Source organism: Penaeus monodon, chromosome 2 (assembly GCF_015228065.2).
Source record: "Penaeus monodon isolate SGIC_2016 chromosome 2, NSTDA_Pmon_1, whole genome shotgun sequence".
Taxonomy (NCBI): Eukaryota; Metazoa; Arthropoda; class Malacostraca; order Decapoda; family Penaeidae; genus Penaeus; species Penaeus monodon.
In genome coordinates, this window is record NC_051387.1 from 57,242,380 (window position 1) to 57,247,379 (window position 5,000).

At 33.2% G+C, this 5,000-nt stretch overlaps 1 protein-coding gene across 3 annotated transcripts in view; it reads right to left on the reverse strand.

Moving 5' to 3' along the window:
- LOC119584137 (paramyosin, long form-like) overlaps positions 1–5,000 on the reverse strand; it is a 96,915-nt gene that overhangs the window by 74,207 nt on the left and 17,708 nt on the right. The gene's annotated exons all lie outside the window — the stretch shown is intronic.

Consider the following 5,000-nt stretch of genomic DNA (forward strand, 5'->3'; position numbering starts at 1 on the left):
GAAAGGGAAAGACATGAGAAGGTGAAGACGAAGAAAGAAAGAGATATATATGTATATATATATACATATATATATATATATATATATATATATATACAAATATGTATATATATATATACATATAAACACACATGTATATACACACATATGTGTATATATCTATGTTTTATATATATATATATATGTATATAATATATGATATATATGCATATATATTATATATATATATATATATATATATATATATATATATATATATATATATATATATATATATATATATATATATATATATATATACATGTATATATGCATGTATTTATTCACTACTATTGTATTGTTATAAAACATAATATTTTGGTCCTCGGAGTTAACTGAAAATAAAAACTGATAACTACAATTACCTCTTTTATCATAATTGTTAACGTACTAAAAATTAACTAAGAAAGTTTATAATGTGATTTTTTTTTTGAGTATGAGTAGCATTGTGCTTTCAGTACAATTTTTTTTTTAAAGAAAATTGTCATTTTATAATGTGCACTGCAAATTACTTTAAAAATTATGGATTAGAATATTAACTTATACAGTACTGTGCAAGGCATACCTTATTGCAATCTACTGAGGACTTGTTTTTTTGTCCATATATCGGAAGGGAAAATGATGATAATTTCGATAGCCAAAATGCTAGATATTCAACTGGCCGTAGATTTAAAAGCTGAAGAGCATGTTATTGTTATATCTAATTTCTTAAATCAAATTATGGGACCACACAAAGCGCAAACAGAGACAGAGAGAGAGAGAGAGAGAGAGAGAGAGAGAGAGAGAGAGAGAGAGAGAGAGAGAGAGAGAGAGAGAGAGAGAGAGAGAGAGAGAGAGAGAGAGAGAGAGAAAGAGGAAGAATAATAATAAGAAAAAAAAAAGAAAAGGGAAGACACACAAAACAAAACGAAGACTAGGGAGGAAAGATGGAATGATGGAACGAAGGAGAGCGAGGGGAGAAGGGAGACGGAGAGAGGATAAGGAGACGAAGAATAAAAGGTGAAGTGAGGGGAAAAGACAGGAGTAAAAAGAGGAAAAGAGGAAAATTGAAGCTGGAATCACATATCGCCCCCACACAGGTCTTTGATGTGGTTTACAGGAGGAAAAGCACTGCGTTTAATCCCACGTTTCTCTGTGAGCAAAATCTAACGAAATAAAGATATTAATCTTCGCGATACTGACACTTTTATAGCAAACGTTTTCCATTTTTAGAACAAGAGTATATTTATTTTCTTCTCGGTTTCCTTCTCCAAAATCACGTGTTTGTCAGATTGCATTTTTCGAAAGTTGAATGTATATTTAATTAGCATATTGATTAATGTATAAATCTAAGTCCTAAAAATCTAACTGAGATCCAACTTGATATAATCGAAATTCTAGTGAAGTTTCCCCCTCAGTAATGTAATGATAATGATAATAATGATAATGATGGTAATAATAATAATGATGGTAATAATAATAATGATGATAATAACATTGATGGTGATGATAGTGGTGATAATGATAATTATGATAATAATAATAATGAGTGATAATAATAGTGATTGATAATAAGACTGATAATAATATAAAATAATAACAATAATGATAACGGTGATAACAATAATGATAATAATTATATTAATAATAACAACAACAATAGTAATAGTAATAGTAATAATAATAACAATAGTAATAAAAATAAAACAACAATAATAGTAATGACAATACTGATTACTACTACTACTACTACTACTACTACTACTACTACTACTACTACTACTAGTAATGATGATACTACAACATCAACTACTACTGCTGCTGCTGCTGCTGCTGCTGCTAATAATAATAATAATAATGATAATGATAATGATAATGATAATGATAATGAATAATAAAGATAATTAATAATAAAAATAAAATAATAATAATAATAATAATAATAATAATAATAATAATAATATATATAATAATTATAATAATATAAATAATGATAATAATGATAGTAATAATAATAATGATAATGATAATAATAGTAATAATAACAATAATAGCAATAAGAAAATAATAGCAATAATTACAGTAATAACACAGAAAAAAATAATGATAATATAATAAAAATCATAATAATAATCATAATAATAGTACATATAAAAGATTATAATTATAAAACAGAAAGAATACAAACATTCGATGAAATAAATGCCAACCACAGCACTAAATATTTGGCCTTGTGAAGGAAGTAGCGTCGTTTGCCAAAGCTTTTCTATAATTCGTTTGTTCTAACTCGCTCCAGACAGTGGAATATTCAGTATAAAAAAGTAACATTCTGCCAAGAGCGAGCGAGCGAGAGCGAGAGAGAGAGAGAGAGAGAGAGAGAGAGAGAGAGAGAGAGAGAGAGAGAGAGAGAGAGAGAGAGAGTGAGTGAGTGAGTGAGTGAGTGAGTGAGTGAATGAGTGAGTGAGTGAGCGTATGAATGAGTGGGTGTGAGTGAGTGAGAGAGAGAGAGAGAGAGAGAGAGGAGAGAGAGAGAGAGAGAGGAGAGAGAGAGAGAGAGAGAGAGAGTGAGAGAGAGAGAGAGTGAGTGAGTGAGTGAGTGAGTGAGTGAGTGAGTGAGTGAGTGAGTGAGTGAGTGAGTGAGTGAGTGAGCGAGCGAGTGAATGAGTGAGCGAGAGAGAGAAGAGAGAGAGAGAGAGAGAGAGAGAGAGAGAGAGAGAGAGAGAGAGAGAGAGAGAGAGAGAGAGAGAGAGAGAGAGAGGTTGATAAATGCTTTAGATTCAGCGAAAGACAGACAGACAATTATATAGATTAATAAACAGCCTAGGTAGATAGACAAATAGACAAAGAGTAAGATAAAAAGAGAGAGAAAATATAACAAATCGTAATAGAAGATTTTCTCGTCGTATTTATCAGTCATTTATCATTTTTTTTTTCTCTTTTAGCAAAATATTTCGGTGCCGTTGAAACCCAGATCGACACCCACGCTCTCCAGAAGGAAAACCAACTAACACTTTTTTTTTTTGCCCCCAAGCACACGAACATCAAAAGAGAAAAGACAAAAAAAAAGTAATAGTTACATTATATTTTCCAGATTACATCAGGTTTTAACCCGGGAATAACGAAAATAATTGTATTTTTTTTTTTTTTAGATTTTTCTTTTCTCTCTTTTTTGTGGGGGATGAATAATTTGTGTGGTTTGGCCTCTTCGTACGACCCAAGGCCACTTTTAGCCCCCTGACGTCATGTAGAGCTACCCTGAGGGCCTGGCGACGCCCAGTGGATGCCGGCACCCTGACGTGTCACCAAATTACCCGGCTCTCCTCCTCGGTCTTGAAAGTGGCACTGTGTTAGAGTTCTCTTCTGCTGTGAATCACGGCGGAAAAAATAAAGATGCAAGTGGGCGAGTTATGTTGATTTAATGTCTTGTGGTTTATATGGGGTATGTTGGATTATGGGCGTGATTTGGATTTTTTTTTGGATGTGACTTAATCTTTTCCTTTCAAGTACGCGTTTGTCTCCTCTTCGTGGGTATTCCTGATATTCGTCTGCTTAATTCCCGACCCCTAAACAATATCATAATATTTATTCCTTGCTTTAAAAAAAAGAACTTCACACACGACTATATTCTGATCTATATTTTTCGTCACAGTAACACAGATATATTTCATTCTAATTATACGCTCTAATTAATGTCGTTTAATCCTTTCGGGTCCGGCGATTATCCCCCGCCTCCGACCCTAAACATTTAAGTGCTTTGGCCAACTTGAAACAAACGCCATTACAGCTGTTCGAGTGGTGAGGCAGAGAGGAGGGTAAAATTTTCACATCTTTTTCATAAGCAAAACGCATTTCGAAAACAACAGGCATTATACCACATTTAATCTCCTTTGATATGGGATTATGCGATATAATCAGGCGAGCTTAATACGTTTTTTTCCTTCTTCTTTTTTTCCTCCAAAGTTCAGTCAAATGTTTCAAGTTCTCGGACTAAGGCTTGTGATCGCCTCTGAACAATCCCTTGGCTGTAGACTCCGGAGAGGAAGAAAATCTATGCGATGTATGCTTGCCCGCTTTGCCGTTTCTCCCTTGTTAATGGATCAAGAGCGATCTGAAATTATCTGCAAAATCTGGACTCTTCGTACGCGAAAATTTTCATTCTACTCGCTCCGTAATTTTCTAATTTTGGGTCTGGTCTTTTGCACTTTGAAAGTTCTCTTAAGCTTGGGCTTTTGGGGAAAAAAAAAAAAGAAAATTGTTGGTTTATCGTCTTCTTAACCTGGAATGAATTATGATTCTATTAGATTTATCAATTTCCCTCTTCCTTTTAACATATCTTTATTTTCTTCGGTGCCTATTTCTTAATGTTTATTTTCCTCTATGCTTAATTATTTGTAACAACAGAACTAAAGAGGAGAGAGAGAGAGAGAGAGAGAGAGAGAGAGAGAGAGAGAGAGAGAGAGAGAGAGAGAGAGAGAGAGAGAGAGAGAGAGAGAGAGAGAGAAGAAGAGAAGAAAGAAAGAGAAGAGAGAGAGAGAGAGAGAGAAAGAGAGATGAGAGAGAGAGAGAGAGAGAGAGAGAGAGAGAGAGAGAACTCATTATTTGAATATATCTTTTCACCAGACAAATATCATCTCTGACTCAAAGCTATTCTGATATCTCAACCTAATCGTAATTTGCATAACGACATCACGGGCCACGAAATCTCCCAAAATGCAGAATCTTCCGGAAATAAAATATTCATCCTGTGCAATTTGCAAGAAAGTTAAAAAAGGAATGAGAGAGAAGTAAATTAGAAGATTAAAAAAGGAAGAAGGAAAAAGGAAGAAGAAAGAAGGAAGAAAAGAGAGAGACGAAAGAAGAAGAAAGAGGAAAAAAAAGAAAAGTAAAAGAGAAGGAGAAGCGAAAGAGATGAAAAAAATAAGAAAAGTAAAAAGAGAAGAAAGAAGAAGAAGAAGAAAGATAGGACGAAGAATAATAAGAAA